Genomic DNA, 12,867 nt, shown 5'->3' with positions numbered 1-12,867 from the left:
ATACATAGCACAGTGAGCTGACCTAATCTTGGGGGCAGGTCGGGGGCGGATTAGGGCAGGCTGCCCTGAGGAAATGTTATTTAATCTGAGATTTGTGAGATGGAGCCCCGTGTCCATCTTCACACTGAGAGTGGAGCCTGCTTAAGATTCTCTCTCTCCTTCTCCTTCTGCCCCTCCCTGCTCACACATGTGCTCTCTCTCTCTCTCTCTCTCTCTCAAAAAAAAAAAAAAAAAAAAAAAGGTGGGGCGGGGGCAACGGAAGGTACACAACAGAGCCAATATGAAATCCAACAAGCATATGTTGATCAGAGCTTAGTCTAACTGCCTGAGACTCATTCTTTTTTACTGCGGTTTTTGGCTCCAGTGTCTGGGCTCTTGGTTCCACCCTCTGAATCATCCTTTCTTTCTCATAAGAAAAGTCAGTTAGCAACTGGGTAGCCTCAAGGCCCTTCCAGCCCTCTGTCATGCAGTTCCAAAGCCAAAGCCCATGTTTTAGGCTTTTGTTATGGCAACACCCGTACCAAACTGTTTCATTATTGCTACATAGTGAATCACCGCATAATTTAGAAGCTCTACAAATTTGAGTCCTCTCAGAAGCAGATGCCAAGGATGGAATCAGAAGTCCAAGGAGGCAATGCCTGTGAAAGATAAAGATGAGAGAAAGCAGGAGCAGACAGGGAGAATTTTCAGACGGTGATGTGGGACTGACACCTGTAACAGATTGGGTAGAAAATGCTGCAGAGTTGCATTTTCTGAAGCAGGGCAGGGAAGCTCTGAAGAGGCCTTGGCCAGGCTAATTTCCCATTACAGCCCCACACGAGGGAGGAAGAGCCTAGCTTCAGTATGCCCATTGGGCTTAATCATCAGCTGGGACTAATCCAGGGAGAGTGTGCCTTGGCATAAATGCTGGGGCAAATCCCAACAGTATGGCAGCTGGCAGATGTCAGCTACCTATGCTCTTCACAGCAATTCTTTTCTGAAGGTAAATCTAAGAACTCAGGCACATGGTCCATCCCTTGCACTGCTCAGGATCCAATCTTCCACACATCTTTGGAAAGCAGCTCCTCCTTCCAGGCCTCTCTTATTGAAGGAAAACTTAGAAGAGGGTGGTTAATGGGATGAACTATAGCCCCCATTGGTGCAGATGGTTGAATTATCTTTTTTTTTTAATTAATTTAGAGACTCATTATATATTACAAGTACTAATCCCTTTTCAATTCTATGCATTACATATGTTTTTCCAATTCATCCTTCGACTTTGTTATCTTTTCCCTTATTAAAAAAAATGGATTTTTGAGGTCAAATAAAGCTAACTTTTCCTTGATCTTCTGAGCTTTTTTCTTGTTTAAAAGGTCTTTCTAAATCTTAAATTATATGTTTAGACTCTAAAATATTTTCTTATAATTTTAATTTTTAAAAAAATTTTTGACTTTAATGCACCCAGAATTTATTTCTGAATGTAGTGAGTTTGGGAGTCCAATCTTATTTTCTTTCTGGTCGATGGCTAATTGTGCCAGTGCCATTTATTAAATTTATTAAACAAACCACACCTTCCTCACTGAATTAAAATACCATTTTGTCATTCCTAAAATCTTCATGTACACATGTACACATGTCTGAACTCGGTCTATTTTTATGCTAACATTTACTTTTTCATAATCAGTTTTTTATTATTTTTTTGATGATCAGAACACAGGCACTGTAAACTATTTATACATAATTCTAAATATTGAAAATCTCAAAGTTACATGACTGTAATAATTTTTTATGGCTGTAATAATTTTCTAAACAACTTTGCAATGTTCTAGCTTAAAAAATTGCAGTCAATTTCTTCATATAAAGGGGATATCAAATACCAGTATCTTAAAATACTGATAAACTATTAGGTGTAAAACTCCACAAACTTATAGTTAAAATCAGGCATAGGGGCGCCTGGGTTGCGCCTGGGTCCCTCATTGGGCTCCCTGTTCAGTGGGGAGTCTCCTTTTCTCTCTGTCCCTCCCCCTGCTTGTGATCTCTCTCTCTCTCTCTCTCACACATAAATAAATAAAATATTTTTTAAAAATATGATATATCAAAACTTGTGAGATGTGCTTAATGCATAACCTTGAGTGTTCATATTAGAAGATAAACCAATTACTTAAAAAGCTGAGCATTGGGGTGATGGCTGGCTCAGTCCGTAGAACATGCAGCTGACTTTTGATCTTGGGGTCGTGAGTTCAAGCCTCACGTTGGGTGTAGAAATTGCTTAAAACTGGGGCACCTGGGTGGCACAGCGGTTAAGCGTCTGCCTTCGGCTCAGGGCGTGATCCCGGCGTTGTGGGATCGAGCCCATCAGGCTCCTCCGCTGTGAGCCTGCTTCTTCCTCTCCCACTCCCCCTGCTTGTGTTCCCTCTCTCGCTGGCTGTCTCTATCTCTGTCGAATAAATAATAAAATCTTAAAAAAAAAAAAAAAGAAATTGCTTAAAACTAAAATCTTAAAAAATTGTTTAAAATAGATAAATAAAAAGCTAAGTGTTAAATTCAAGAAGTTAGACAAAGAACAACAGAACTGATCCAAACAAATAGAGGTAATGACATATAAAAATAAGAGGAAAAACTAAATAAGTAGAAAACAAATACATGTGATTAAAAAAAGATTGGCATAGGCAAAAGCTGATTCTTTGAGAAAGCCATAAAATAGACAAGACTCTGGTGAAATGATGAAAAGGCACAAAAAGTTTGAAGTAAAAAAGGAAACATACTACAGATAAAACAGAGACTGATGGAGTAACATATTTAAAACTATTTACCAAAAAAACCAAACAAAACAAAAACCCTGTTTATCATGGCTCACCCTCTAGCCAACATACCTCACATCCATTGAACATGCAAAATACATTCAACCTCCTGCCAGGACATTCTCATCACATTATGGTGTCAGCTCAATGTACAGGACCTCAGCCTCTAAATGAGGTCAAGTTGTAGATGAGACTTTTCAGATGTGGCTCCTTGGATGTGGTTCCTCTTCATCGGGAGATCTGTGAAATGAATAATCAAGTTGTCTGCAACACAAACACAGTATATGTTGGTTTTATGAAGTTAGGATAATTGCAATAAACATTGAAAGATGGGGGGGTGGATTGGATACAGTCATGTTTCATAGCAATTCTGAAACCCCCTAACCCCATGAATATGTTTCTGTTTCCTTGATTGTCTAGTCCTGCTTCCTGAGAATGATTCTTTGTGGCTCTGAGCTGCTTTGTGGATTTGTGATTCTTCACTTTGAGTCATCCTTCCTTCCTTTTTTTTTTTTTAAGACTTTATTTATTCATTTGAGAGAGAGAGAGAGAGAGAGAAAGAGAGAGCATGGGGGGGGGGCAGAAGGGAAGGGAGAAACAGACTCCCTGCTGTGCAGGGAGCCTGACAAGGGCTCATCCCAGGATCCTGAGATCATGACCTGAACCAAAGGCAGATGCTTAACCCACTGAGCCACCTAGGCGCCCCTCATCCTTCCTTTCTCATAAGAAGTGGCTCATATTCCGCTGGGTGATGTATGGAATTGTTGAGTCACTGTATTGTACACCTGAAATTAATACAACACTGTATGCTAACTATACTGGAATTAAAATTTTAAAAAGGAAGTGGCTCATATTTGCTGCTGTGTAGACTTCACAGACTGTTTCTTGCCCATAGAAAGTTGGGAGTTTCCAAGGCTCCTTTCATTTTGAACTGTCCTTTTCACTTGAAGCTGGTGGTGTTTCCACAATGTAGTTCTCTTCCATTTTTGTGTTTTCTCTGAATTTTATTTGGGTTCTCAAAAGCCACACTTAAGATTTCTTAAAGAAAGACCCCTTTCTGCCTTGGTCTGAGATTCAGTAGACTAAAGGAAAAATATCTTTAAAGATGTTCTTTTTTTTTTTTTTAAGGCTTATTTTATTTATTTTAGAGAGAGAGCACACATGCATTCTGGGGGAGGGGCAGAGGGTGAGAATCTCAAGCAGACTCCTTACTGAGCCCAGACCTGTCGTGGACCTTGATCCCACCACCTGGAGATCATGACCTGGGCCAAAGTCAAGAGTCGGATTTTCCATCACCTGGGCCACCCAGGTGCCCCAACACCCTTAAGATTCTTAAAAGTTCTCTTGTCTAGTAAGAAAAAGAGTAAGGGGGGATTTTTTTTTAATATTTTAATAAATTTTTTTTAAAGATTTTATTTATTTATTTGACAGAGAGACAGCCAGTGAGAGGGGGAACACAAGCAGGGGGAGTGGGAGAGGAAGAAGCAGGCTCCCAGAGGATGAGCCTGACGTGGGGCTTGATCCCAGAATGCTGGGATCACGCCCTGAGCCAAAGGCAGACGCTTAATGACTGAGCCACCCAGGCGCCCCTAAATATTTTAATTATTTTATTTATTTTTTAAAAAAAATATGTAGTTAAGTAATCTCTACACCTAACATGGGACTCAAACTCACAACTTCAAGACCAGGCGCCAGCCAGGTGCCTCAGTAAGAGGTATTTTAACATTCTTAGAGGCCACTTCATTTACTTGAGAGGATATATGAAACATGTGCGTAGAACTTTCTAAAATCTTAACAAAAAGTCTTAAAACTGCACTGTCAACTCCATCTTTATCTTAAGAGTATTCTCCCTTTGAGAATATTTTGATGGCTAGAAAGGTTGGCCTGAGCCCTTCACATACCCTCTTAATTCTTTGAAGCTAAACAGTTCCCTTTTTAGCTTATCTCTTTCTTCCTGTACCTTATCATAGACAGCTAAAAGAAACCAGTTGGCACTTAGAACATTCTGCCTAGAGATCTCCTTAGCCAAATTCACCCATACATTAAGTGTACTTTCTATTTTGTGTTTCACCGTGGGTGACATTCTTATTTATTTATTTATTTATTTATTTACTTACTTACTTATTTTGAGAGAGAGTGAGTGAGCACGTGTGTGGGGGGACAGAGCGGAAGAGGGAGAGAGAGAATTTCAGATCTCAGGCAGGCTCCACACTCAGCAACAGAACCTGACGCTGGGCTCCATCTCACGACCCTGAGATCATGACTTGAGCCAAAACTAAGAGTCAGACGCTTAACCTACTGAGCCACCCAGGAGCCCCCAGGTGACATTGTTCTGAATGTTTTACTACTGCATAACAGAAGCTGCCTTTCTCTGGCCTCCAATGACAACTTCCCTTCTTTCCTTCAAATTGTCACTAGCAGTCTCCTTGAGGCCCTTCCAGCTTCCAACCACTACTGGTCCCAAGCCATTGCCACATGGTTTAGGTTTGTGTCACAGCAGCATAATACTTCTGGTATCAATTTCTGTTCTAGTTATCTATTAATTCATAAGAAACCACACCAAAACTTATTAATTAAAATAATAAGTTATTATCCTTTATGCTTTGGTGGGTTGACTGGGCTCATTTGGGCAGTCCTCACTTGGGGTGTCTCATGTGATTACCATCAGATGGTAGCTGGGACTAGAGCCATCTGAAGGCTTGACTGGGCTGAATATCCAAGCTGACTCATTCGCATAACTGGAAGTGGATGCTGGCTCTCTGCTGGGAGCTGAGTTGGGTCTGTCAATCAAAGTGCCTACAGGTAGCCCATACACAGGGTTTGGGTTTCTCTCACTATTTTGCCTGGGTTTTGAGAGGGCCTATTTTAAGAAAAAACATTCTAAGATTACAGATGAAAGCTACAATGTTTCTTATGATCGGAAGAAGTCCCAGAACAATACTTCCTCTGGTTCTACTGATTAAGCAAGTCAGCATTCTGTTGATTGAGTCGTTAAATCCATTCCAGGTTCAAGGGAAGGGATAAAGCCAGAAAGGTAATGAATTAATCATGTTCATGCCTGGAGACTACCTACAAAATCAATTTTTGTACCATAAGGGCAGGAAGAAAAATTTTTTAACTCCAAAAGTTGTAACTTGAGTGGATTAGATTATATTAAAATCAAAACCTTTGTTTCAGTGGAGGACTGTGTGGGCAAAGTGAAAAGACAGATGACAAAATGAGAAAAGATACTTTTAATGTATCTAATGCCAAAAAGAGATTTTTATCTAGAGCAGAGTTCAGCAAACTCTTTCCATAAACAACCAAACAGTGAATATTTTAGGCTGGTTTTGTGATCCATTTGTTCTCTGACACTATTCAGCTCTACTGTTGTAGCTGGAATGTGGCCACAGGCAGAAAGTAAATGGGTGTGACTGTGTTCTAATAAAATTTTATTTACCAAAACTGAAAGTGGGCCAGATTGGGTCTGTGAGCCGTAGTTTGCTGATCCCTGATCGAGAAAAGACAAGGAACTCCTGTGTATCAACAAGAAAAATACATTAACTCCAATTTTAAAAACAGAAAGGGATGTAAGCAGGCAATACACACAAGAGGAAACCCAGAAGGGTAATTAAGCATGTGAAGAGACATTTAAACTAAATTATAATCAGAGAAATATAAATTAACAATGAGATATTATTTTACATCTAATCAGACAGCAAAAGTTAGGGAAATGATGGCTAGCTTTGTCAAGGAAATAGGGACTCTTCATGATGGGAATAAAGACAGGTGCAATTCTCGAGTGCAATATGGTGGCACATAGTTTAATAGTGTACGTGTATACCTCATAACCCAGCACACCTGCTCCCAAGTCTGTATCTCAGTGAAATTCCCACACAAGTCCTTAAGGTCATGAACTAGAATGTTCATTGCAGCATATTTGTGGTGCAGAGAAATGGAGACAATCTGAATTTCTGTCATCTGAAGAGTAAATACATAAAATGTAGTGAATGTATACCAAAGAGTACTATATAGCAGCTGGGGGCAATGGACTAGATATACAGTGCTGTTTTTAACAAGTCAGAATAAGTTATAAACACAAACCACTTGTGCAAATGTAAACTATATGGGCACAAAACAATATCTGTTTTGCAAGAACACAAACACGAGGATATATATCAAACGCACACGAAAATTACAATGGTTATCTATGGAGTAGGAAAGGAAGCGATTATGGAATGAAAGTGAATATGTCTATGTCTATATCTATAGGGAACATTGCACCCACCAATGATGATAATGTGTCATGAAATGAGGAAAATGATTAACTGCATCTGAGGTTAAAATGAAAATAGCAGAAAATATATAAATCCAGAGTTTCAGTTTTTCTTTTGAAGGAGTAAAGAAGGCAACTCCATAAGAAGACGAAGCTCAGTAAGAGCTGTGAACCCCCCATTCAATTCTTTTTACTTGGGATTAGCCACACCGAGCCTAGCATGTGTAAGAGTGTACTGGGTAGCGTCTGAGCCAGCATGAGAAACATCTGGATAATAGTGTGCGATGTCTGTTTGAGGTTACCAAGGTTCGAATCTGTGTATTCCAAATTCTGAATGTATATTGATGACAGTGGAAGAAGTGTAGGTTATATCTGAATCCACCTACCCATGCATAGTATCCAATATGCATAGTATGACTCCATTTTCATAAAAAAATACCATTTCACGGGTGCCTGGTTGGCTCAGTCAGTAGAGCATGCAACTCTTGACCTTGGGGCTGTAAGTCAAGCCCCACATTGGGTATAGATATTATTTAAAAAAATAAAATCATAAAAATGTACCATTATTTATTAATACATATATACATACAAAAGACGTTGGAGGACTTTGCTCTAAACTGTTGACAGAGGTTCCCATGGGGTAGGTGTGTCAGAGATTGGTCAATAATTCACCAAATCTCTTTCCTCTTCCTTGTGGGCACTCATTAGGTTACATCTCTCAGCCACCCTTGCAGGTAGGAACGGCCATGTGCTTGAGATCCAGCCAATAGAGTTGACAATTCTCCATGCTCTTTCTCCTTCTATGGCTACTTTGGAAGGTCTGTGTTCAATATGGAGACACAAAATGAAAGGAGCCTGGGCCCCTGAATCATTGTTTAGAAGAGAGCAGTTTAGTGATCAGAAGGGAAAAATTACTTTCATTTTATTAGGCATCTGAGAGCTCAGGGTTTGTTAAACTACTAGTATACATTAACTCATACAGCAGAATTTAGGAATCTTTAACTTTCTGTATTATACATTTAGGTATTGTTCGCATTTTATGGAACTATCTTTTTTCTTTTTTTTTTCTTTCTTTCATTTTTTTTTAAACCAGCAAAAATGGGTTTAGTTGGGAATAGCAGAGAATTGAAATCTAGGACAAGCAAGCTACAGCAAAAAATCATAGGCAACTTCTTACATTGCATTTATAATTAGCCTTCTATCCAATATAGATTTTTTAAATTAACATTTCATAATTTATAATCTACTCTTTTTCCTTGTTCTCTGAGTAATTCCTTAACATTTTTGTAGTAAATGCAAAGTTGAATGGTGTTACCAGATGGCTGATTGTCCAAGGTGTAGAAGTATAGAAGTCAGCTTGCTATTCTTTTTGGTTTTCTTTCTTTCTTTCTCTCTTTCTTTCTTTCTTTCTTTCTTTCTTTCTTTCTTTCTTTCTTTCTTTCTTTCCTTCCTTTCCTTCCTTCCTCCCTTCCTTCCTTCCTTCCTTCCTTCCTTCCTTCCTTCCTTCCTTCCTTCCTTCCTTCCTTCCTTCCTTCAGATTTATTTATTTGAGGGGCACCTGGGTGGCACAGCGGTTAAGCGTCTGCCTTTGGCTCAGGGCGTAATCCCGGCGGTATGGGATCGAGCCCCACATCAGGCTCCTCTGATGGGAGCCTGCTTCTTCCTCTCCCACTCCCCCTGCTTGTGTTCCCTCTCTCGCTGGCTGTCTCTCTCTCTGTCAAATAAATACATAAAACCTTAAAAAAAAAGATTTATTTATTTGAGAAAGAGAGAGAGAGCATACACACACACATGGGGGGAGGAGCAGAAGGAGAGGGAGAGAGAATCCCAAGCTGATTCCGTGCTGAGCACGACACAGGGCTGGATCCCACGACCCTGAGATCACAGCCTGAGCCGAAACCAATAGTCAGATGGTCAACCGACTGCGCCACCAAGGTGCCCCTCTTTTTCATTTTCTTTATTAAGATATAACTCACACACTATAAAATTCACCCTTCTAAGTATACAAAATTCAGTAGTTTTTAATATATTTATCAGGCCTTGCAGTCATCACCACTAATTCCAGAACATTTCCATCACCTCAAAAAGAAGCCCCATGCCCTTTAGCAGTCCTCATTCCCTATGGCCCCCACCCAGCATCTGACAACCACTGATCTACTTTCTGTCTCTGTGAATTTTCCCATTTTGTGCATTTCATATAAATGGAGTCTACAATAGGTGGCCTTTTGTATCTGGCTTCTTTCACTAAGCACAGCGTTTTCAAGGTTTATCCATGTTGCATCATATGTCACTACTTTACTCATTTTATGCATATTTCATTTATGGAGATACCACATTTTGTTTATTTATTCATCAGTTGATGGACATTTTCGTTGTTTCCACTTTCTGACTATTATGAATAGTGCTGCTATGAACATTTGTGTGCAAGTTTTTGTATAAACATATGTTTTCAATTTTCTGGGGTATATACCTGGGAGTAAAATTTCTGGGTCATATGGCAATTCTCTGTTTAACTTTTTGAACAACTGCTAAACTATTTTCAGCAGTAGCTGTATCATTTTGTATTCCCACCAACGATGTATCAGGGTTCCAATTTCTCAACATTCTCTCTAACGCTTGTTTTTACGTGTCTTTGATTGTGGCAATCCTAGTGGGTATGAAGTGGTATTTCGTTGTGGTATTCGTTCAATTTGCATTTCCCCAATAACTAATGTCTTTCTATTTTAATGTGTGTGTGTGGGGAGGGTGTGATGGTGGTGATGTGAAATTACTTTCCTATAGTGATAAGGTATTTATGGATTATATGTTAAAACATAAAACATAGGAAGAGTTGGTTCTATTCTCTCCCATGTTTTTCATTCATCTGTTTTCCACCACAACAAACAAAAAGACAATTCATTTTAACTTCTTTATGTAGCAAGGTAGCTAGATGGGACGCAGTTTTGGAGTCAGTGCGTCTCATGAGTGAAATTCATTAATACCCTTCTCTCCACCTCCACATATCTATTTAAAGCTTCGTCAGCTCAGCCTGCCTTAACAAAATACCATAGATGGGTGGCTTGAAAAACAGAAATTAATTTTCTCACAGTTCTGGAGGCTGAAACATCTAAGTTGGAGGTGCCAACTGATTTGGTTTCTGTTGAGACACTTCTTGGCTTGCAGACAGCCATCTTCTTGCTACGTCCTCACATGGCCTTTCCTCAGTGCATGCTCTTTGGGAGGGAGAGGGGGGAGAGAGAGAGAGAGAGATAATGCGAGTACTCTGGTGTCTCTTCTTATAAGGACACTAATCCTAACAGGTCAGAAACCCATCCTCCTGACCTCATTTAACCTTAATTACTTCCTTAAAGGTTCTATCTCCAAATATAGCCACACTGGGGGTTAGGGCTTCAACATATGAGTGGGGGGCAGGGGACACAAATATTCAGTATATTCGTTGATTTCTCAAGAACCTCCTAAGAAACAGAGTGTTGATTGCTGTCCACTATTTGATTCAGACACATCTGAATGCCATTTGATGGATCGGTATGGCCCTGACTGACCAGGGAAGCTCAATTGTGCACTTGAGGGAAAATTCGAGAAGGCGGCTGCATGAGGCTGGCACAAAAAGCCAAACCCAGCAACAGGGACCACTAGAGGGGAGTATCAGGTCACCGCACTGTGCCACACCAAGGGCACCATTCATTTCATAATCTCTGTGAATGGCACTCCCTGGAGTTTTTTGTAGTGCAAAACCTCTAAGGCTGTTCCCTAGGTAGTGGTTTTGAATATGATGGACCAGTAACTACTGATACCCTCCTGGAACCATTCCCATCCAGATATTATGGAGGTAGTCTGGGGAGAAAATTGCTCTATGCATGTGTTGAAGAAGCTAGATCACTAAATCTATCTTTTGGGGGGTTCTCTTTGCTATCTGTGGTACTCTTTCAGAGTTTAGAGTCCTTTTGCTATGGGTCCCTCCTAACTGAGCTTAATGCTAAGGGATTAACTACTAACTAAAGTCCTTTGTCTACAAGCAATGAACACTAACTGGCTAACTTAAGGGGGAACAAGAGGAACTTATTGAAAGAAAATATGAAAATTCACAAAATCAAAAGACAGTCTGGGGAACCAGGTATCAAGATACTCAGAATCAGGGCAGTTCTGGATATGTAGTTAATAGAAAGCCTACTGAGGATGCTGCCCCAGAATGAATCAGCTCTAACAGTTGTCTGTCCTCCTGTCTCCCACTAAAATATTCTTCCAGAAAAAACACTTCCCAGTGGCCTACTTGGGATTCGATGCTGTCCTCTGACTAGGGAAGTGTAGAGAACCATGACTGACAGTCCACCAAGCCAGCAAGCAGTGGGGGAGGAGACACTCTCCAAAAGAAGGAGCTAGAATGCTGATAGAGAAAAACAACAGATGTCCTTGCATTCCAACCACGGGTTGCCAAGCAACGTCCTCCCACTTTTTTTCATACCATACACAATTTTTTAAATGCCTCTGCCTAACATAATATAATTATCTCACATGTAAGCAAAAAAAACCACACTCAACTCCTTCCAAAAGGATACAACCCAGGTCCAGTTATGGCATCCATCCCTTCCCTGGTTCCATCAAGATCCCCCTCCATACTTTGAAACTTGTGGACAAAATGACAAATTTAAACATTGCCAACAAACACTGTACACAATTCTAGGGGAAGGGAACAGAGAGGAGAAGGATAACTACTTTTAAATATATCTGACTTTCTGTGTATTACTGGATGTAAGTTAAAGAAGGAAAAACTCCATCTTCCTCCTGCGTTTCCCCTTTACTCTCACATGACTACCACACTCACAGCACTTCTGACACCAGATGGGGGGTTTTTCTGCAACACTAGCTGAGCTTCCTCCAATTTAGCTCCATTCTGATGCTCTCTTCCTGAAAATAGTGTCAGATCCCACAGGTTAAGTGCTCAGTCCTACAAGACTGCCTCCCATCCTTACTTCAGATGCCAGTGGCAAACCCAGGTTGTCACCTGTGCTTCTGACCTACTGGCTGTAAATCAAAGGTTCCCATGATTCCCTCCTCAGGTTCAATTAATTTGCTAGAGAGGCTCACAGGACTCAGGAAAACCATCTACTTACTGTGTAATAGTTTATTATAAAAGGTGTGGTAAAGACACAGATGAATATCCAGATAGAAGAGATGTGTGGGGTAAGGTATATGGAAAGGAGTACGGAGTTTCCATGCCTCTCTGGGCATGGCACTCTCCCCACACCTCCACATGGTCACCAACCTGGAAGCTCTCTGAACCCTACACTATTGGGATTTTTATAGAGGCTTCCTCACATAGGCATGATCAATTATCAACTCCATTCCTAGCCCCTCTCTCCTCACTGGTGAACATTCCAAGCTGCTGCTTCTTTTTTTTTTAAGATTGTATTTATTTATTTGAGAGAGAGACAGACAGAGAGAGAGAGCAAGTGAGCACAGGAGCAGGAGAGAGGGGCAGAGGGAAAGGGAGAAGCAGGTTCTCCTGCTGAGAAGCGAGCCCAATGTGGGACTTGATCACAGGACTCTCGGATCATGACCTGAGCTGAAGGCAAATGCTTAACCAACTGAGCCACCCAGGCACCCCAAACTCCAAGCTTCTAATCATGACTTGGTTTTTCTGATGACCAGCTGTCAGCCAGGAGCCCACCAGAGTCACCTCATTAGAACAAAGATGCTGCTATCACCCAGGAAATTCCAAGGGATTTAGGGACTTTGCATCAGGACTTGAGTTAAAGACAAAATGCTAGAACAAAAGATGTTCCTAGTGCTCTTATCACTGAGGAAATTAGGAGGGTTTTAGGAGCTCCGTGC

This window comes from Ursus arctos, unplaced genomic scaffold, assembly GCF_023065955.2.
Source record: "Ursus arctos isolate Adak ecotype North America unplaced genomic scaffold, UrsArc2.0 scaffold_32, whole genome shotgun sequence".
NCBI classification, from domain to species: domain Eukaryota; kingdom Metazoa; phylum Chordata; class Mammalia; order Carnivora; family Ursidae; genus Ursus; species Ursus arctos.
Note: the sequence above shows the minus strand (reverse complement) of the source record.